This window comes from Mustela nivalis, assembly GCF_964662115.1.
Source record: "Mustela nivalis genome assembly, chromosome: 15".
NCBI classification, from domain to species: Eukaryota; Metazoa; Chordata; class Mammalia; order Carnivora; family Mustelidae; genus Mustela; species Mustela nivalis.
The window spans coordinates 12611449-12634756 of record NC_139034.1 but is presented as its reverse complement, the minus strand read 5'-3'; the positions used below and the strand labels follow the sequence as shown (position 1 = coordinate 12634756).

Genomic DNA, 23308 nt, shown 5'->3' with positions numbered 1-23308 from the left:
TATTTAAATTCTGGTTAATATACAGTGCAATATTGGTTTCAGGAGTAGAATTCAGTGGTTCATCACTTACATAGAATACCCAATGCTCATCATAACAAGTGTTCTCTTTAATACCCATCCCCCCATCTAGCCCATTCCCCCACCCAGATCCGTCCAGCAACCCTCAGTTTGAAACTCTGTCATTAAAAAGTCTCTTTTAATGGGGTTGGTTTCACCCCCATATGTTCACATCTTTTTTTGTGTTTGAGTAAAATCATAGTGTTTGTCTTCTCTGACTGACTTCGCTTAGCATTACATACTCTAGCTATATCCATGTCATTGCAAATGGCAAGACTTCATTCTTTTCCATGGCTGAGTAATATTCTATTGTGTATATGTATCACTGCCTCTTTATCCATTCATCAGTTGTTGGACATTTGTGCTCTTTCTGTAGTTTGACTATCGTTGCTAATACTGCTATAAACATTGGGGTGCATGTGCCCCCTTCGAATCTGTATTTTTGTATTCTTTGGGTAAATACCTAGTAGTGCAATTGTTACGTCATGAGGGAGCTCTATTTTTAACTTTTTGAGGAACCTCCATACTGTTTTCCAGAGTGGCTGCTCCAGTTTGCATTTCCACTGACAGTGCAGGAGGGTTCCCCATGCTCTGTATTCTCACTAACCCCTGTTCTTTCTTGTGTTGTTAATTTTAGCCATTCTGCAGGTACGAGGTGGTATCTCATCATGGTTTTTATTTTTGTTTTTGTTTTTTTGTTTTTTTTTTTTTAAGATTTTATTTAATATTTGACAGAAATCACAAGTAGTCGGAGAGGCAGGCAGAGAGAGAGAGAGGGAAGCAGGCTCCCTGTGGAGCAGAGAGCCCGATGTGGGACTCGATCCCAGGACCCCGAGATCACGACCTGAGCCGAAGGCAGCGGCTTAACCCACTGAGCCACCCAGGCGCCCCTCATCATGGTTTTGATTTGTGTTTCTCTGATGACGAGTGATGTTAGCATCTTCTCATGTGTCTGTTAGCCATGTGGATGTCTTTGGAAAAGACACTTTGGAAAAGTGTCTATTCATGTCTTCTGCCCATTGATGAGTTCTTTATAAGTTTTGGATACTAAGCGTGTATTATATATGTCACTTGCAAATATCTTCTTCCGTTCTGTAGGCTGCCTTTTAGTTTTGTTGATTGTTTTTTTCACTGTGCAGAAGCTTTTTCTCTTGAAGTCCCAATAGTTCATTTTTGCTTTAGTTTCTCTTTTCTGTGATGATGTTTCTAGTTAAGAAGGTCCTATGGCCAAGCTCAGAGAATTGCTGCCTGGGTTCTCCTCTAGGATTTTGATGTTTTCCTGTCTCACATTAAGGTCTTTCATCCATTTTGAATTTATTTTTGTGTATGGTGTAAGGAAGTGGTCCAGTTGCATTCTTCTGCATGTGGCTGTCCAGTTTTCCCAGCATCACTTGCTGAAGAAACTGTTACTTTTTTTTTTAAAGATTTTATTTATTTATTTGACAGAGAGAGATCACAAGTAGGCATAGAGGCAGGCAGAGAGAGAGAGAGAGGAGGAAGCAGGCTCCCTGCTGAGCAGAGAGCCTGATGCGGGGCTCGATCCCAGGACCCTGAGCTCATGACCTGAGCCGAAGGCAGCAGCTTAACCCAATGAGCCACCTAGGCTCCCCAGAAACTGTTTTTTTTCTACTGGATAATCTTTCCTGCTTTGTCAAAGATTAGTTGACCTAGATGAGAGACTTCAAATGGGTTTTGTGAGTAGCTAACCCTAAATTTCATATTATAATTTTTATTAACCAATCAATTAATTTTTAATAAACATATAGTGTATTTTTATCCCCAGGGGTACAGGTCGGTGAATCGCCAGGCTTACACATTTCACAGCACTCATCATAGCACATACCCTCCCCAATGTCCATATCCCCACCCCCCTCTCCCGTCCCCCCTCCCCCCAGCAACTCTCAGTCTGTTTTTTGAGATTGAGTCTTTTATGGTTTGTCTCCCTCCCAATCCCACCTTCTTTCATTTTTTCTTTTCCTACCCCCCAACCCTCACATTGCATCTCCACTTCCTCATATCAGGGAGATCCATATTATAATTTTTAATGTTAATACACTAGTGACATATTTTACATGTAGGAATTAAACTTTAATTTGTATTTTACTTTATTTAATTTATTAAAGAATAATAAAGGATAATAAAAGGAACCTCTTTGAGGTTCAAGGAAGTTAGAATGTTTTTTCAGTATCACTTATTTATTATTTTTGTCTGTGAACAAAAAAAGTGGAACCTCAGTTTGCTTTTCTGTAGGGATAAAGCGACTTCATATCTCCTATACATAGTAAATACCTAGTGCTCATAAGTCATATAAGAAAATATTTTTAAGGTAAATATATGAATCAGTATAGGCAGTGCCTTATGTATGACTTCACCTGCATTTATTTATATTCTGCCTATATAAGATCATTTAATTTGGGACTTGTATGTGTGAACTTGCTGTGGGACAGCTCTGTCTTTCTAAAGAGATTTTAGGTATTATTAATTTATATAGGAGTGACTTTTCGAAGATATTTTATTAAAGTATGCAGCATAAACTATGGGAAACTACCATAGTTTTAGGAATATAGGGTATATCAGCATTAGAGAAACTAATCGTACTCCATTCAAATGTAAAGTAAGGCTCTGTTAAGTGTGTCTGCATCTTAAGTATTATATTTTGATCTGTATGCTAAACTTGGCTGAAGAAATCATCAATCAGGGAAAAGTCCAGCAACATGTTACTGTAATGATTTAGAAATGTGAAGTATGTGCAGTAAGAGCAAACTGAAAAGAAAAGATTAAGGTAAACCTGCCTGGAATGATAATGGGTAATATGCGGAATGTGATTATAAGACTAGGTGACCATTTATTGTCTAAACTGGAGCACTTAGGGAGTGAAAAGGTGTGCTCTTAATTATGCCGTGACAGCTGACACACAGTGTCTCAGGCAAACCGGGACATGTGGTCTTCCTCTTAGAGGGTTAACGTGGATTTCTCAGTCATGTCCTAGAGTTCTAGAATTACTATTTCTTTAAACACAAAAGAAGTGAGAGTAGCACAGCTAAAGAGGCAAATGTTACACGAAACATGGCAAATGTGAGGTCTTCAAACTGAAAATATGAGGGAAAAGTTTATAGGTAAATGGATGATTGTATTTTGCTATACTATGTAACAGATTACCATAAATTTTGCAATGGAAGCCAACACAGAAAATAAGAGCTTTTGTGGGTTAGCTGTGCCCTCTGGAAGGCTGCATTGAGTGGTTTGGCCAGAGCTTAGTTCTCATCTGGAGTCTCACCTGGCAGTGGGTCCGTTTTCCAGGCTCACTTAGGACTTAGGCTGTTGTGGTGTTTGTTTTAAGGCCAACCGAGGGCCCTGGCTTTTGCGGGCCGCCCTCAGCGCTGAGAGACTGCCTGCAATTTGTCGCCCTCTGGGCCTCTGTACCATGTAGCCCTGCCCACCATGTAGCCCTCTCCACACGCCCTCTCACAGCTCGGCAGCTTGGTGCTTCCACGCCAGTCAGTGAATCAAAGAGCTGGCCGGGAGCAATGTGGAGTCTTCTGTAGCGTAATCCAGTCACAGGAGGGATGTTCCCTCAACTTTGTATTCCGTTTGAGGCAAGTCACAGGTCCTGCCTACGTTCAAGGGAGCAATTTCCGTCCAGCGCAGTGAGGCATTCCCAGTGGCTTGTCCTCAAGGAGTTTCAGTCTGACAGGTTTAATTCTTACCTTGTGTGGTTAGTGCCTTCCTTGTGATTGTTTTATGTGAGGTGAGTGGCTGTCTTTTTCTGAATGAATGGAGTCGTCATCTCTCTCACTTGTTGGGCAGTTAATCATGTGTTGCATTTTGTTTTAGCCAACCTAATCTTTATTATACAAAAACTTAAACAGATATTAAGGGAAACAAAATAGTATTGTATGCTGTCCTACTCCTATCAACTAGCTACAGCAGAAAGCATCTCTTGGCCAACCTTGGGTCTTCCTTGTTTCTACCTTCCTTAAACCTTTCCAGATTATTTTGAGGCAAATCCCGGGTATCATTTCATTATTTAAATATTGTATGATTTAACTTTTTTTTTTTTTTAAGATTTTGTTTATTTAGGAGAGAGCATGCATGTGGGAGAGTGGGAGTGAGGGGGAGGGACAGAGGGAGAAGCAGACTCCCCTGTGAGCAGGGAGCCTGACGCAGGACTTCCTCCTAGGACCCTGGGATCATGCTCTTCAGGTCATGCTAAGCCACCCAGGCACCCTTAACTTTCTTTTTTTTTTTTTAAAGATTTTATTTATTCTAGAGAGCGAATGGGCATGTGAGCAGGAGGAGGGGCAGAGGTAGACGAAGAGACCCTCAGGCGATGCCATGCTGAGCACGGAGACTGACATGGGGCTCAGTTCCCCGATCCTGAGAACATGATCTGAGCCGAACCCGAGAGTTAGATGCATTAACTGACTGCGGCACTCAGGCATGGTTTAACTTTTTTTTTTTTTTAAAGATTTTATTTATTTATTTGACAGAGAGAAATCACAAGTAGATGGAGAGGCAGAGAGAGAGAGAGAGAGAGAGAGAGGGAAGCAGGCTCCCCGCTGAGCAGAGAACCCCATGCGGGACTTGATCCCAGGACCCTGAGATCATGACCCGAGCTGAAGGCAGCGGCCCAACCCACTGAGCCACCCAGGCGCCCCAGGCATGGCTTAACTTTTTAATGTGTTTGATTTAGGCTCTCCTCTTGGATATCGTGTATTCCCTGAGGTTCTGGACCATATGTATTCCATACGTTGTTTTGTTCTAGTAGTGCCTTGTATGAACTTAGAAGTCAGAAAATTCTGTATTCTCTCGTTTGAGTTCGGTCTACAAACCAACCTAGAATAAGTTATTTTTCTATCTTATTCTCTCCATTGGAGAATTTAACTTTATTTAATTACCTAAAGGGGTTTTGTTTTTATTAAGATCTGTTTTGTTCTAGTTTTTTGTAAAACTTGGACTTAGGTCACCCCAACTCTGCCATCCTCAGCAGTGTGATGGAAACTCAAGTTTTGCTTAAAGTAATCTTTTTGTCTCAGCAGGAATCATCTCAGAGTCCTGCGAGCAGTGGGGCCTGGGAAAGGACCCCTTTCTTGACACTGCTTTCTCCCAGCTGGCCTGTGCTGGGGAAACAGTCATAACTCAGGGACAGCGGAGGCCTCCAGTGGGTAGGATGTGGTGAAGGCGGAACTGTTGGTTCCCAAAGTCTAGACAGAACGAGCCCTATGAAAACAGTTTCTGTGGTTCAGGGTGGGCTGTTCTTATCCAGTGTGGTAGTGAAGAAAAGCAAGTTTTCCTTGGTGCTCTCCTCCTTCACAAGCCTGCTTCTGGCAGTAAATGTTTCTGTGTTTCTGTGTATATGCCTATACATAAAATAGCAGATCTCATGAGATAACATTTAACACTAAGCGTTTGAGTAGAATGTAAATGTTTAGAGATTCAGATGGTATAGGAAAGGGTTACTTACATTTAATAAATTTTGTTACATATAGAGATTTGAGATAAAGTGTAAATTGTAAATGTTTTCATTTTATGATGTGTTTTTATTCATATTCAAATTGCTCATAGGTATCCCACCTCCCCCCCCCCCCAGGTATCTTTAACATTAGTGTTGGGTTCATCTCTAGTTATTTTGTGACCTAGAGCATAGTTTGTCAGAGCATGTCATCTTTACTTTCATGTAGGTGTTTCCCTATGTATAGCACTTTGAAATTCATTTTTGATGGCGTCAGTGGGTACTGTGGCTTGGGATAATAACATTTCTATTTTTATGATATTGACAGCTGATTTGTCTGTTTGTCTGTTTGCTGATGTGCCCACATAATATATCACTGATTGTTGACTTCTTCTCTCCCTTATAAAAGTGATTTTTGCAAGTCTTATTTATTACAACATCCAGCTTGTAGAATGATGAAATCATATCTCTAGGCATAATTCATAAATGTGTTTAAGTTCTTCTCTAAAGGCATCTAGAACTCTCATTTGTTTCAGGTCCACAAGACTTCCTTGGATAACCCTTTGTTGTTCAAAAGGAAGTAACTGAGAGTATTATTATTTTTTATTTAATTTTTATTTATTTATTATTTAATTGATAATCTGTACGTTTCTTTTACATTTCTGTATGTAATATTTAGGAAAATATGGGGATTTTTGCTTGGAATAGTGGTCTGAATGAAACAGCTTTAATATGGATGGAGAGTTTCTGATGAGGTTGATTTAGCATCAGAGATATTCCTTTTATAATGTTTATTAGCAAAGCTTTTCATAATCATTGTGTCATGAATTATACAATATGTATATTCTGGGGAGACTTGACCACTTTGAAGTAATATACTTGTTAAACTAAAAACTCTTATTTTCTAAGAAATATGTTAGAAGGAGCCAGAGGCCAGTCTAAGCTCCAGCACATCCAATTTCTGTGGAACTGACGGAGAGATGTGAGTGTGGTGTGTGTATTGTGTTCAGTTTATGAAACTGTAACAGATCTGGAGGATAACAATGGACCAGATATTTTTGAGGAATTCATGGAGGAGTGAAGAGTAGTAGAAAGGGTTCAAGAGACAGCAGTGAGTGGGAGGAGTCAGGGCAGGAAAGAGCAGAACTGATAACTGTGGGCTGTGTGTTCTCAGGAGAGCCTCATGGAAGGTTGCATTTGGAACCCGTAGCTGCTGTCAGAGTGTGCCTGTGATGCAGTCACCATGGTAATCAGTTCAAGAAGTTGGTTCACAGGAGCAGGTTCAGCAGAGCCTCCTGTCTTCTGTTCAGAGTAGCTGGCATGCCAGGTTTTTACCTTTAGGAGGAAGCCAGAGATGTGGTCCTTGGGGGAAGTGGGTCACCTTTTCTCTGAAGAGAGCTGAGAGAGTCCTGGGCCTCCACATTGGAGAGCGCAGAGAGGGCCTATGGTAGTTTGGGTTTCCCCAGGTGTGGGGGGCAGGGAGCAGGGCCGGCCTGCTGCTCACACTCCGCTGCCTCTCTAGAACTTGAAGCCACTGCTCCCTGGACAGGTGCACGGGAAGGCTGTGCCAGGTACTTTTGCTAATCGTCTTTCATTCACAAATCTGAACAACTAACCAAGGATTCCCAGACACTTGATGAACACTGAGAGCTTGAAAGAAAACAAGAAACGTGACCGATTTTCCTTCGAGTGGCAGTAGTGTAATGAGTAGGGTCACATTTCTGTTCCTTTCCTTTTTTTCTCCTTCCTTCCTTTTTTTTCTCCTCCTTTCCTCCCTCCTCCCTCCTCCTCTTCTTTTTTTAAAAATTCTGCTCTCCTGAACTGCTTTTTGGTGGAGTGATGGCATTTTCTTTATTTTTTGCTAGTTACCTATAAAATTTTTAGCATGCGTGACTAAAATTTTATGTCTTAGTTATTCAACATGTCCCCCCTCTACAAGGCAAGCTCTTTTGCATGCATTAGCTATTCTTTGAGTAATCTCTCTTTCTAGTTATTGTTTTTTGAATAAATCATGACAGATTTAGTTGTAATTATAGAAATGAATATTTAAGTGTTACAGTCCCTGAGTACATAAAGAATTAATTGGGAGGTAGAAGAAATGAGAGGTAGAAGGAAAGGTACACGTGTTAATTCTCTTTTGCTTCATGTCAGGAATTTCTTGAGTACTATATGAAATTGGCAAACCTAGCTACAATTTAAATGTAGAATTGCTAGAAGCCTTAGAGCAATGTTGTATCCAGTAATACACAATAAAAATTAAAAGGTGATGGGAAAGTGGAGTTTGGAGGTTGTCTATGTGCACGCATGTGCGTGTCCTCACGCCAGTTTTCCCATCTTGAGTAGCAGATTTAAAAGCTTTTTGCTGAGGCGTATATTAAAGTGATAATAATCACCATGAAAACTAAAACCCAGCTTTTAACAGTGGTTGTTCCTGGGGAAAGGAATGTAAAGGGAAGGAGTGGTAAATAGTAACTCCTGTGTTTTTATTTTCTGTGCCCCCTTTACGGTTTGCATTGCTTTCAGATTGCGAGCATACAATATTTATTAAAGTTTTGTACAGGGTTCACAGAAGGGATTTGATACTTATTCTGATATTTTTAACAAATGTCTGTAGGGCACTAACTCTAGATTTTTGAGTAGATTGAGGATTGGCATACTTGCCTTCTACCTACACAGTAGCTATGAAAACAAAGTGCACTTAAAGTACTGTCCTCTATTGGAATTTTCCATCCTGTTGCCCAGTTTGGTAAAACGACCACTTAGGAAAACCTCAGTGACTAATGCTTTCATCATTCCTTTACATGGTGCTTTAATGCTATAGAGAAGTTTCACACTCATTATTTGATTATGTGATTTTCATGACAACCCCATGAGGCAGGGAGAGTAGATGTTTCTCTGTATGAGAAGGCAAGGAAATGGAGACTGACAGATTGACTTGCTAAGGTCGTAGGGCTTGTAAAGTGGCAATGGAACCTGCTCTCATGCTCTCCCGATTCGCTGCTCGTCCCATACCCCTGTGACAGTTCTGCTCCTGCGCGGCTCCTTGTGTCCTGGGTGTCTGAAGGGTCTCTCCTACCAGCCCTTATCTTTCCTCATTGTAACATGCCCCAGACTCCAGTTGTGACATTAATGGCCTTGTTTCCTTCCTGCATTCTGAAATTTGTATTCTAGCTGTGCTTAAAATATATAAATCTGTGTTAATTGTAATTCAGTTTTTGAGATGTGCCACACATAAATGTTGGGTATCATTCAAACTTTTGTTATTTCGGCAGCTGGGCAACCCTTGTTCCTTACCCTGCTGAACCGATCTTTTCTTAGAGAAATAGATGCCTTCCAAATTTTTCTCATATCCTTGTTTGGTGCTGTTGTGGTTTGCCGAATCAGAGCAGTGGAATTTAAATGTTGTTTACTTCAAGAACTAACTTATTGTCTTGGGCTTTTGATATTGAATAAGCAACACTTGGCCTTACCTGAACCCTACAGTTGTGTTTTTCACCTAAGAAATTTTTATTTCAACTAGTGATTTGCTCTCCAGGAAAACAACAGTGAGGAAGTAAGTGTATTTAGCTCTTGTCTTGGGAGCCCAGTGTAATACTCCTGTCCCTTGATTATGGGTTTTTAAAAAAATATGGTAAAACATATAGAATGTAAAATTTGTCATTTTAACTGACCTTAAGGGTACATTTTGGTGACATTAGTTACGTTTATCATGTTGTGTAACCATCACCACCATCTCATTCCAAAACGTTTTCATTACTCCATACAGAAACTTCAAGCCATTTGATGGTAACTTCCCTTTCCTCCCTCTCTCCAAACCTTACTATTCTATACTCTACTTTCTGTCTTCTATAAATTTGCCTACTTTAGGTAGGCATGTAAGTGGAAGCATACAATATTTGTCCTTTTGTGTCTGGCTTCTTTCACTTAGCATACTTTTTTTTTTTTAAATTTTATTTATTTATTTGACAGAAATCAGAAGTAGGCAGAGAGGCAGGCAGAGAGAGGAAGGGAAGCAGGCTCCCTGTTGATCAGAGAGCCCAATGCAGGGCTCCATCCCAGGACCCTGGAATCACGACCTGAGCCCAAGGCAGAGGCTTCAACCCCCTGAGCCACCCAGATGCCCTCTTAGCATACTTTTTTCAAGGTTCATTCATTTGTTGCATGAATCCATACTGCATGTTTTTAAATGGCTGAATAATATTCCTTAATATTGCATTGTATCATTCCATATCTTGTTTATCCATTCATCCCTTGATAGGCATTCGGAGTTGTTTCTACCTCCTGGCTATCACAAATAATGCTGCTGTGAACACTGACATATGTGTATCTCTTTGACTTTCTTGTTTCAAATCTTCTGGATATATACCTAGGACTGAAATTATTGAGCCAAAAAGCCATACTTGACTCTTTGAGGAACCACTGAGTCTCCCTATATCCTCATCATGACTTGTCATTTTATTTTTTATTTTTATTTTTATTGTCTTGATTCTAGCCATCCTGATGGGTGTTGAAGTGTAGTACCTTGTGATTTTGATTTGCATTTGCCTGAGGAGTAAGGATATTAAGCATCTTTTCACGTACTTATCTGCCAGCTGGGTTGTCTTTTTGTTTGTTTTTTTTTAAAGAGAGGAGAGGGGGTGGGACAAAAGAAGAGAGAATTTTTTTGTTTGTTTTATAAAGATTTATTTATTTATTAATTTAGAGAAAGCAGTGGGCAGGGGTAGAGGGAGAGAAGAGAGAGAGAGAGTATCTAAGCAGATTCCATGCCCATTGTGAGCCTGATGGGTGTTCAATCTCATGACCCTGAGACCATGACCTGAGCCAAAATCAAGAGTTGGACCTCTGACTGCCTGAGCTACCCAGGCACTGCCTCTAGTTGTCTTGAATTGTGGAAGTTCTTTATACATTCTGGATTTTAATCCCACTTGGTCATGAGTAAGAAGGCTTTGAATGTGTTGCTGAATTTGGTTTGCTAATATTTTGTTGAGTATTTTTTCATCTCCATTCATAAGGAATATTGATTGGTGTGCACTTTCCTTACAGTGTCTTAGTCTGCCTTCAGTGTCAGGGTAATGCTGGCCTCATAAAATGAATTAGGCAGTGTTCCTTCTTCTTTAGTTTTTTGAAAGAGTTTAAGAAAGGTGTTAATTCTTGTTTAAATGTTTGATAGAATTCACCAGTGGAGACATCTGGTGCTGGACTTTTCTTTGTCGAGAGATTTTCAGTTACTCAGTATCTTAACTTGTTTTAAGTCTTCCAAATTTTTATTTTTTTTCTTGACTCAATTGGCAGCTTGTATTTTTAGGAATTTGTCCATTTTGTCTGGATTTTGCAATTGGTTGGCATACGGTAGTTGGTCATGATATTTTCTTAAAATCTTTTCGTTTCTGTCATGTTGGTAGTAATATTCTGTCTTTTCTGATTTTATTAATTTGAATCTTTGCTCTTTTATCTTCATTAGTCTGGGTAAAGGTTTGTCAAATGTGTTGATCTTTCCAAAGAATCGTTTGGTTTTGTTGATTTTCTCTATTCTTTTAACTTCTGTTTCATTTATCTACATGTGAATCTTTTATTATTTCCTTCCTTCTGCTAGCTTTGTGGGTCAGATTGCTCTTCTTTAGTAAACTCTTTCTTCATTGTTAATGTTGGCTTATCTGGATCTAATTTTTTTACTCTCTGAGCGTTGCTTTTGCTGTATCCCATTTGTTAACACATGTATTGTGTTTTTGTTTTCTTTCATCTTAAGGTATTTTCTAATTCCCTTTGGTTTCTTCTTTACCTCTTGGTTGTTTAAGAATATGTTGTTTAATTTCCACATACTAGTGAGTTTTTAAGTTTTCCTTGTTTTTTCAGTTTGTAGTCTTATTACAGCGTGGTCAGAGAAGATACTTTGTATGATTTCAGCCTTTTAAAATTAATTAAGGCTTCTTTATGGTCTAATATAATATATTCTGGAGAATCTTCTGACTGGACTTGAGAAGAATGTATATTCTGTGGTTGGGTGGAGTGTTCAATTTATGTCTGTTAGGTTTATTTGGTTAACACTGTTGTTGAAGTCCTGTTACCTCCTTGAGCTTCTTTCTGGTGGTTTTTATCTATTATTGAATGAGAATATTGAGTTACCAATCTATGGTACAATTGCCCCTTTCCCTTCAATTTTGTCAGTTTTTAAAATTTATTTTTTTAATTGAGGTAGGATTGGCCTGTAATGTACAGGTATACAACATCATATTTGATGTTCATTGTGAAGTAGTCATCCCAGTAAGTGTAGTTTCTATTTGTCTTCATAAAGGATTACAAAAGAATTTCTTTTTGTGTTAAGAACTTTCAAGATCTGTTCTCAGCAACTTTCAGATATGCAGTTTAATATTATTGACTTAGTCATCATGAGGAACATTACATTTCCATAACTTACTTATTTTATTGATCCTCTTCACCGCTTCCCCCCCCCCCCCCCCACTGGCAGTCTCCAGTCTGTTATCTGTGTCTGTGAGTTTTGTTTTGTTTTGCTTTATTTTTTTCTCAGCTCCACATAAAAGTGAAAGCATGTGGTATTTGCCTTAATGTGTTTGACTTATTTCACTTAGGGTAATAATCTCAAGGTCCATCTTTGTGTTACAAATGACAAGATTTCATTCTTTTTTATGGGTGTGTGTGTGTGTGTGTTGTTATTTGGTTCTTATATCAGCAATGCTGGCCTTGAAAGATGGGTGTGGCAGTTTCGGAAGAGTTTGAGAAGGCTAGGTATTGAATATTCTTCGAACGTTTGGTAGAATTTCCCAGTGAAGTACATCTGATCCTGGACTTTTGCTTGTTGGGAGGATTTTGATTATTGATTCAGTATCCTTACAAGTAGTCAGTCTTCTTAGATTTTCTGTTTGTTCAGGATACTGTCTTGGAAGATTGTATGTTTCCAGGAATTTATTCATGTCTTCTAGGTTGTCTAATTCGTTGGTATATAATTATTGATAATAGTCTTTTAGATCCTTTGTATTTCTTTGGTATCATTTGTAACTTCTTTTTCATTTCAAATTTTATTTGTATGAGCTCTGTCTCTGTTGTTCTTAGTGAGTCTAAAGCATTGTCAGTTTTTATTTTTATCTTTTCAAGGAAAAGAGACTCTTCGTTTCATTGATATTTTCTAATTTTTTGTCTCTATTTTATTTCTTTCATTCTTTTTTTTTTTTTTAAAGATTTTATTTATTTATTTGACAGAGAGAAATCACAAGTAGATGGAGAGGCAGGCAGAGAGCGAAAGGGAAGCAGGCTCCTTGCCGAGCAGAGAGCCCGATGCGGGACTCGATCCCAGGACCCTGAGATCATGACCTGAGCCAAGGCAGCGGCTTAACCCACTGAGCCACCCAGGCGCCCTCTATTTTATTTCTGCTATGATTTATATTATTTTTTTTCCCTACTATGCCTGGCCTTAGTTTTTCCTTTTCTAGTTACATTAGGTATAAAGTTAGGTTGCATATTGGAGATTTTTCTTGTTTCTTGAGTTAGACCTGTATTGCTGTCATTTTACCTCTTAGAACTGCTTTTGTTCCATCCCATAGATTTTGGTGTGTTATATTTCCAATTTAATTCGTTTCAAGGTATGTTTTTAAAATTTTTTTCTTTTGATTTCTTCATTGACCCATTGGTTGTTCAGGAACTTGTTGTTTTTTTCTCCATGTATTTGTGATATTTTGGTTTTGTTTTCTTCTTATAATTGCTCTTTAGTCACACTGTTATGGTTGGAAAAAAATACTTGATATGATTTCAGTTTTCTTACTTTAATTATTAAGACTTGCATCGTTAAAATCTGTTTTTGAGACTGTTTCATGAATACTTGAGAAAATTGTCTATTCTTCTTTTGGATGGAATGTTCTATATGTGTTTATTAAGTTCATCTAATCGAATATGTTGATTAAGGCTGTTATTTCCTTACTGTTTTTTTTTTTTCTTTTTTGGTCTGGGTTATATAACTATTGATGTAAATGGACTATTAAAGTCCTTCACTATCGTATTGCTGTCAGTTTCTCCCTTTAGGTTTGTTAATATTAGCCATATATATTTAGGTACTCCTGTGTTGGGTCCATAAATATTTTCGAATGTTGTATTTTCTTGTTGGATTGATTTCTTTATTTTTATGTAATATCTGGTCCCTGTGTTTAAAGGCTATTTTGCTTGATACCCCACCTACCTTTTAGTTTTCATTTGTATGGTATATATATTTTCATCCCTTCACTTTCATTGTATGGTCTTATGTCAGAAGTGAATTTCTTTAGGCAGCATATACATAGGTTGTGTGTATGTGTGTTTAATTCTTTCAGTCACTCTGTCTTTTGGTTGGAGAATTTTGGCGATTTATATTTAAAGTAACTAGTGGTAGGTATGTACTTATTGCCATTTTGTAAATTGTTTTTTGGATGTTTTGTACCTCCTCACTTCTTTCTATGTTTTTTTGTTCTCTTCCCTGTTTTGATGATTTTCTGAAGTGTTATGCTTAGAATACTTTCCCATTATCTTTTGTGTACCTACTGTAGGTTTTTACTTCACTTTTACCTGAGACTCACTTGTAAGAGCCCATATATAGAACAGTCTGTTTTAAAGGTAATGGGAAGTTAGTTTTGAATGCATTCTAAAGCTGCAATTTTTACTTCTTCTCCCCTATGTTTTATATTTTTGATGTCACATTTTACATCTTTTTATTTTGTGTATTGTTTAATTACTGAAGTTTTATTTAGTTTTTATTGCTTCTTTTAATCTTATACTAGCTTTATAAGTGATCATTTTCACTACTTTTATTGTTTACTTATACGAGTAAGATTTTTACTTTACTATGTTTTCTTGTTACTAATTAGTGCCTTTCCACTCCCCTACCCTCCATCTTGAAGAAGTCCTTTTAACAGTTCTTGTAAGGTTCATTTAGTAATAAATCCCTTTAGCTATTGTTTGTTTGGAAGACTCTTGCCTCTCCTTGAGTTCTAGATGATAACCTTGTTGGATAGAGTTCTTGGTTGAAAGTTTTTTTCCTTTCATATTTCACTTTGGATGTATCATTCCACTCCCTCTGGCCTGCAAATAAATCTCCTTCACATGGTTTAGGTGTTTTTCAATCTGCTGCTTTTGCCCTGGGTCTGGGAATGAATGAGTCTGCACACAACCCCTCTAAGAGCAGAGTCTTTGTTTCCTACAGCCCTGTTTTTCTTCTGAATGTAAGCCGCGCTGGTTTTCCAAATCAGATGTTTGAAGGGTTTGTGTCTCTGGTACAGAGGGCCAGGTGCTTGAAGGAAAGCTCAGTGCTTGAGTGCTTGAAGGAAAGCTCAGTGCTGAGCCAAGGGCTCAGGTACTTGAAGGAAAGCTCCGTATTTGTGAGATCTCTCTCAGCTCCTTCTGATTGTGGATCATGATACCAGGGGTGGGGTTTTTGGAAAGATAGTGTCTCTGCCTCTATTTCCCTTCTTGATGTGGCCTTTTTTATCCTCTGTTGTGGAGGATTTGTTCAGCTAATTTTCATCCCCCCTCCCCCCAGTTGTTGCATATTAGCTGTAGATTGGTTTTGTCTATGGAAGGAAGTGAGTTCAGGATTCTCCCACTAGACCAACTTCAACTATCTCAGTTTTGTCAATTGTTGGTTGGTGCTTGTTATGTTGTCTTGATGGATTAAACTTTTTTATTAGTATGTAATGTTCTTTGTCTCTTATCTTCCCCTTCCCCCTAGCTTTACTGAGATATCAACATATGACATATAGAAGTTTAAGGTGGTAATATGATACCTGGGTGTATTGCAAAATGATTGCCACCTGAAGATTCGTTACCACCTCCCACTCTGCACATAATTGCCGTGTGTGTGTGTGTGTTGATAACATTTAAGATCTACTTTCTTAGATCTTTCAAGTATATAATACAGAATTGTCCTAAGTTTTTTTGGGTGTATTTCACACACAATGTAACGTTGGTTTCAGGTGTACATATAACTTTTTTTGACTTAAAAATCTATTTTGTCTGATAATAGCTTTCTTCCCTCTGGCCCTTTTTCAGTTACCATTTGCAGACATCCTATAGTTAGATTTTTTTGTTGTTGTTAAGACTTTAACAAAAAGGGGAAGGGTCAGAGGGAGAAGCAGACTCCTTGCAGAGCAGGGAGTCTGATGTGGGACTCCATCCCAGGACTCTAGGATCATGACCTGCACCGAAGGCAGTCTCTTAACCAAGTGAGTCACTCAGGCACCCCAGATCATGTTTTTATCTGTTCTGCCAGTCTACCAGTTAGAGAGCTGAAGCCGTTTGCATTGAAAAGTAATTACTGATAAGGAAGGAATTCTGCATTTAGGTATTTGTTTTCTGTGTGGTTTCTTTCATTCTTTTATTGTTCTTTAATTTCTCTGGTAGTGCCTTTTTGGTATTTACTGCATTTCTTTTAATGTACCATTTTGATTCCCTTCTTTTTTGTATATTCCTTAGTTTTTTCTTAGTTTTCTTCAGTGTCAGAATTAGTGCCTTAAACTTACAACAACTTAGTTTGAATAGCAGTTCAGTTCAGTTTCAGGAGTACACAAACATTCTGTGCCTGTACATCCCTGTCCCTCCACCTTTATATAGTTGTCACAGACTACATCTGTACATTGTGCACATCTTAACACAAATCTGTATTTATTGTTCAATGTGTTTTTTCAATCCTATATAAAGAAAAGGGGAGTTAAAAGCAAAAAGTACAGTAATACTGGCTATTGTTTTTACGAGTGTTCTTTATTTCATTATATGGCTTTGAGTGATTTCCCTAGCCTTTTTTTTTTCTTTTTTTTTTCCCCATCTTCACCCAAAGGATTCCTAGTATTTTCTTGGAGGTCAGGTCCACTAGTAATGAATCCCCTTGAGGCCTGTCTTGGAATGTCCTAATTCTTCATTCCTGAAAGATACACTTTTTCTTTTTCAGCACTTTAAAACCTGTCATCCCTCTGTTGAAAAAGCAGCTCCTAATCTTACTGTGGATCCCTAGTATGTGATGAGTTGTTTCTGTCTTGCTGATTTTAAGGTTTTTCTGTCTTTGTCCTTTGGCAGTTTGATTGTTATGGGTGGATTTCTTTGAGGTTTTCCTGCTTGGAATTTGTTGAATTCCGTGGATATGTGGATTCAGGCCTTTCATCAAATTTGGGAGGTTTGCAGCCATTTTTACCTTCAGATTTGTTTTTTTTACTGCTTGCTTCTTTTCCTCCATCCCTTTGTCTTTGAGGATTCTCCTGATGTACACGTTGATATGTTTGATGGTGTCACATGGGCCCTCCGTTGATTTTTCTGTATTCTTTTTTCATTGATTCTTCAGCCTGGTTAATTTTAATTTCCTTATTCATACAGCATTCTCTTGATATCCTTTATTAGTTCTTTGGGCATATTTAAGACCATTGATTTAATACCTTAGTAATTCTTAACATCTAGCATTCCTCAGGGATAGTTTTTATCAAATTCTTTTTCTCCTCTCAGAGTGCTATGGTTTCCTGTTTCTTTGTATGCTTTGTAACTTTTTTTTTTTTTTAAAGATTTTATTTATTTATTTGACAGAGAGAGAGAAATCAGAAGTAGGCAGAGAGTCAGGCAAAGAGGGAGAGAGGAAGCAGGCTCCCTACTGAGCAGAGAGCCCAATGCGGGGCTCGATCCCAGAACCCTGAGATATTGACCTGAGCTGAAGGCAGAGGCTTAACCCACTGAGCCACCCAGGCGCCCCGCTTTGTAACTTTTTGAAACAGATTTTTATTTACTTATTTTGCTGAGAGAGACACAGTGAGAGAGGGAACACAGAAGGGAGTGGGAGAGGGGAAAGCAGGCTTCCCTCAGAGCAGAGAGCCTGATGTCGGACTGGATCCCAGGGCCGAAGGCGGATGCTTAATGACTGAGCCACCCAGGCATCCCGTTTTATACCTTTTTGTTGAGAACTGGACCATTTGAATATTACGTTGTGGAGACTTGGGAATCAGATTCTCCCCTTTCTCAGTGATTGCTTTTGAGGGTTGCTGTCATCTCTTTGTGTGGTGACTTTTCCAAAATGACTTTGCAAAACCTGTGTTCTTTGCTTTGTGTGATTACTGCAGTTTCTTTTACGTTATATTTGGTCAGCTTGTGACCTGGCAGAGATTTACTGAAATGCCTAGGTCTTCCCTCCCACCACCCAAAAAATCCAGAAAGGGAAGTTCATGCAGCCCAGGAGGGTGGAAACAAATGCAGGTGTCTCTGTTGTTTCCCTAGGCTGCCTCCAGTATGATAAGATACATAACCCTAATGTTAGCAGGGCAAGGTCCCCATTGCCCACCCTGGCATCAGCCAGCACTCGAGGCACATGGGCCCTATGCCTGCCTGGGCTGTGAGTCAGAGGGACGGGGCTGTTTGCTGGTTCATGCACTCTACTCTCTGACCTGGGTTGAGTATCCTCTGTCTTCAGCAGCCACACCCCTGGTTGGTGCAAATGCTCTGAAATAGTTGATTCTCATGGGTTTCCATGATTTTGTGGAGGTATTGATCCCTGGAGCTTCAATTTTCTGTGATGTCACATCACCCGTGGTTATATTTTGGACATGCTGTGGTGGCAGCTGCAGTCAGTTCATGTCTGTGTTTGAGAAAACTATTTAAGTTTGATGACATTTTAACTTTTTATTAGAGTGAGCAGGAGTACATTTAGCCTCTAGAATCTGGAGTATGAACTCTGTTGTAGTAACAGTAACTCAGGAAATAATTTTTATTTCCCTTCAATTTAATAATACCTTGTCTCTATATAGTGATTTTTGTCATGGGAATGTGACAGGCTTTACAAATAGGTCATTATTTGTAAAAATGAAAGTGTTCACGTTTTTGTAAGTGGATAAGAACTGAACATGTATTTTCTGATTGAGCGTTATCATACAATCAGTTATCCTAGTCACGTGTCCAAAGTTGGCCTAGTACCAGTCCAGGGCTCCTTATTTTATATAGAGCAAAATATTCTGTTCTATTATTTGGTAAAAAAGAATATGGTAGAGCTTAAAGTAATGTCACATTTCTTGTTATTTGTTTGACCAGAGTAGGTGAATCTCCACAGAGAGGCTTTAAAAACCAAATCTTAACCTTTTTTGTCATAAGTAAGGTACCATTAAGGGAATTCAGGTATGGTTATGTTTTAAATGTGTATCTGTACGTGAGAGTGTTGTATAATTTTCTCAGGAAAGTTTTTTTGGTATTGATATAAATAGGACTTGTAAAATTCAGTGTACTCACTCAAATTAAGCATGCCATTATATGAAGCTTGGTCATATTGGAGAACTTTCTTTTTGATGTTCTTGTTAAGCTGACTGGAGGCTTGGCAGAGTAATTTGTGCTAAGCCCAGTGTCACCATCATAACTTACTGACAGAGGTGAATTAAGTTTTCAGTAACTCATTGTCTCGTGAACACTTAAGAGATTAAAGACGGGGATTTTTGTTGTTGTTGTTTTTGGCACCAAGTCAGTGTTATTACTTTCTCATTCTTTGACTGATTTAAAAGATTTAAAAGTGAATCTGAATCTTATTTTATTCTCTACATATCAATATTCTCTACAAATAACACATTTATTTGTGAAATATATCGCTAATCATTTAACTGAAGATGTTAGATCAAGTAATACAGAGATCATAGCTTTTAACATCTAATAGGAATATTGAGTTTCTAATGGATATGTGAACTTCTGGAGGTGAAAATCACTTGTCTGATGTTTTTGGTTTGGTCATTTATCATTGAATTATAATGTTTCAGAGATGTAACCTGCCTAGCTTCGGTCACTTACATAGTGTGTTTGTGTATATATTACTGTTAGGTGGAAAGGATTATATAAGTGCAGGTCTGAGTAAATTGAAATTTGCAGTCATTTGGTCAGTGATAATCATAGAATTGAATTTTCTGTAGTTGCTTCGATGGAGAATGTTACCTGTGTAACTTACATGTCATGTATATGCCCCTGTGGCGGCTGCTGACGAAGGGAGTAAGCTGCTTTAATTTCTTCTGAAAAGTACTATATTCTTGAAAACTTTGAAAACTTGCCAGAAGTCTTCCCTGCTGGGTTGAAGATTTTTGGGGTGCTGTGGAAGGTAGAGGGAAGTTGGAGGTACATGTGAACATGCACATATGCACCATTGGGTAAAAAGTTTATATGGCTTCTCCTTCTCCATGGAACTGGGACTTACAAAGAGGGCTTTCAGAAGATCTGTGATGGTAACAGAGGCCAGAGCCCTTCGGGAGTGTGATTGATTTCCAGAGGTTGATAATTGGTTGTATAGTAGTTTGGAGATACGAAGGTGTTTTGAGTTCTCCATTTGTGTTGGAGACCATCCCACCCTCTCTGTGTGCACCATTTATACCATGTGATATCTTGCCAGGGTTGGCTTTGCTTTGTGCTGATCTCGGATTCTCAGATAGTACTTGCCACCCTCTGTGACCTGCTTCGAGGGGGCCTTGCCACTCTTGGGCCTGGCCCAATCTTAAGAAGCCCATGTACTTTCTGTGGAGCATGTTTTCTCTTTGATGGCCGAGTTAAAACCAGAGGAGGCCACTGTAGAGGTCCTAGACCAAGATTCTTAGAATGATGGTGCACCAGTGTGGAGTGTCCAGATACTTTCCAGTTATTTTGGCAATGTTAGTCTCTTGGGGGGTTGATCTGAAGTTGGGACTAAGAAGGAGTAAAGAAACTATTGGTTTAGTGCCTACTGTGCCAGACATTGTTCTAAATATTCTATACATTTTTTAGAAACAGGCCATAATAAGTATGGGTTTTTTCGTCTGCCCTGTTTTCCACATTTGGAAATTGGAGCACAAGGGTGTGAACTATATTGCCTTAAGTTCACACCGTGATTGTGAATCCATGTTGCTGCTGTCTTAGAATTATAACATTTTAGATTCACAGTAGATGCCATAAATCTGGTCTCTCTTACCTTGCTGATGAGAAAAGCAAGGCAGAGTGATTCTGGACGGTGATGCTGTGCTTAGCTCCTACTAGGCCAGGAAGGCAGGCCTCCTGCTTACAGGCCATTACTCAGTCCATGGCACAGCCAGCATTTGGAATGGTTAAGGGTCTACTCATATTCTCTGGGCTCTTGTTTCACCAGCCTGTAAAGCTAGAATCGAAGTACCTCTGAAGGAAAATTCAAGGCTTGGCTCTTTTTTTTTTTTTTTTTTTTAAAGATTTTATTTATTTATTTGACAGACAGAGATCACAAGTAGGCAGAGAGGCAGTCAGAGAGAGGAGGAAGCAGGCTCCCTGCTGAGCAGAGAGCCTGACTTGGGGCTCGATCCCAGGACCCTGGGATCATGACCTGAGCCGAAGGCAGAGGCTTTAACCCACTGAGCCACCCAGGCGCCCCCAAGGCTTGGCTCTTTTAGTTACATCTGTTTATGAAGCCTTTCCCCAGTTCTGCAGCTCCCAGAGTCATTCCTGTCCTGATAGCCTATAGTACATACTGCATACTAACATAATTTGACATTTGTTTTCCCCTCTGTAACTTTAAATTTATTTTCAATCATTTTCTATCTGGTTTCACGAAAAACCAGTTTTTATTCATTGTATACTCCTCAGTTGGATCATGACTTCACAATTCTTTCTTACCATTTTAAATCTTTGGTAGCACTGTATATATCAAAACTTCTTTTATTTAAACTCACAAGGGAGGGGTGCCTGGGTGGCTCAGTCAGTTAAGCATCTGCTTTCTACTTGGGTCATGATCCCAGGGTCCTGGGATTGAGCCACACATCAGGCTCCCTGCTGAGCAGGGAGTCTGCTTCTCCCTCTCTCTTCCTTTCTGCTCTCTTTCTCAAATAAATAAATAAAATCTTCAAAAAGATTAAAAAAATTAACTCACAGTGGAAATAGGTTTTACAGTTAGATCTAATATACACGCACTTAATGATTGGAATAAAAGTTTCACACACCATTGTTCACTCATAAAGAGATATACAATGACCTCTTCTGTTTTACTGAAAAAGCAAATGGTAGATCCAAATGGTAGAGACACTATTTCACTGTCCACTAAATGGGTATTACAATTTGACAGTCATGTTCTACCACTTTTTGCACAGGACTGGGGAGAAAGTAGATACTCAGATATTTGGTGAATTTCACCTTTATGAAAGACTGTTTTGAGATGATTTTTATGATGCCTGTTCAAGAAAAATATTTTTTAATACAGATTTTTGTTGTCGCTGATACAGTTTCAGGGACACAGTATCTTCCAGGAGAATAGGTGTGGGCTTTTTGCCTTCCGTTCTTTTCCATTCTCTGGGTTAAAATATTTGCTTCTTCTATCATCTCTATTTTGGATTCATCCTTTCACTGCTCAAATTCGCTTTGTCTCTTTGTGTTCATATCCTCATATGGGCTCTTCCTGTGCCTTTAGAATTTTTCCTAGTTTTACCAAGGTCACTTGATTGTCTCCTCTTTGGGAAGCCTTTCCTGCCTGTTTTGGCAGTTCTCCTTTGGGTACTGACCTGGTGTGACCCTCCAGTGTTACACTCGGAATGATAAACACTGGATTCAAAGATATGATTTGAAACAGAAGAGTGGGAAAAATGGATTTTTTTTTTTTAAAGATTTTATTTATTTATTTGACAGAGAGAAATCACAAGTAGATGGAGAGGCAGGCAGAGAGAGAGAGAGGGAAGCAGGCTCCCTGCTGAGCAGAGAGCCCGATGCGGGACTCGATCCCAGGACCCTGAGATCATGACCTGAGCTGAAGGCAGTGGCTTAACCCACTGAGCCACCCAGGTGCCCGGAAAAATGGATTTTATCATACTTGTTTTAAACAGAAAGTTGTCTGGGAACTAATTGTTCACTGCAACTGTTTAGTATAAAAGAAGTAATCTTGATAAGTATATTTTCTAGGTAGTAGATATTCATCTTTTTACAATTTGCTGTTTTTTAATTTCTTGCTCAAATGTAATAATGTGTTGTCTTGTGTCTTTCTCATAATGGCGGAGTGGACGGTGGTCAGAGAGGGTGCGATTGACCATGTAAAAATTATTTAACCAGAAACAGCCTCCCCCCGGGTTCATTTGTTTTTTCCTTCTTGCAGGTGGTATCTTCAGAATGATAGATCAAAGGCAGCCTTATAGAACTTACTCTTCTTTTACTTGGATGGTTATTTTTTGGCATGAAAAAGAAACATTGCTTAGCTTTCTAAGAATTCATAGTAGGCAGTTCGAAGGAGACACTTACTCCACGACCTGCAAATTCTTGGATTGGATGACTGTTTCTGGGGATGTAATAATATATCCTACCTTTTCTTCAGAACTTGATATTTGGTCTTTAATAGACTCTCCATACTTTTTTCCTTAATGTCTTCATGAGATCAGAAGAACCAATAGATTCACACATTGCTAGACACATGGGGATGGGAGGTACTGTAGATTTTGAGGTCTTTCCAGAGAGAGAAGCATTTTGCCTCAAATTGTTTGAGCTAGTTAGTGAGAAGGCCGGGACCAGAGAGACCCAAGTCTGTACCTTTCCTAGATCAGTGCCATAATAGTGTACCATGGTCTTGCTGCAGCAGCTCCCCAACTGATCCAACCCATTCTTCCATGAAATATTTTCTGTAAAACAACATTTCCTGTTTTTAATAAAAATGTTAGTTTGAATTTCTAGCATTATATTGACAGGAATATTGACTAAAAAATACTACCCAGGGAGCCTGGGTGGCTTTGTCAGATAGGTGTCCCAACTCTTAAGTCTCAGTTCAGGTCTTGATCTCAGTGTCATGAGTTCAAGCCCCACTTCGGGCCCCATTTAAGAAAAAGAAAAAATATTAATTACTATTAACCTGGATGG

The 23308-nt window shown here is 38.9% G+C and overlaps 1 protein-coding gene across 3 annotated transcripts in view; it reads left to right on the top strand.

Moving 5' to 3' along the window:
* USP12 (ubiquitin specific peptidase 12) overlaps positions 1-23308 on the top strand; it is a 102530-nt gene that overhangs the window by 26437 nt on the left and 52785 nt on the right. Inside the window, exon 1 of one of the 3 annotated variants that reach the window (XM_082700741.1) lies at positions 6774-7080. The exons of the other annotated variants lie outside the window; for them this stretch is intronic. The gene's annotated coding sequence lies outside the window, so the exon portion shown is untranslated. Of the gene's footprint in view, positions 1-6773; positions 7081-23308 lie in introns of those variants that run through there. 3 annotated transcript variants of the gene reach the window in all.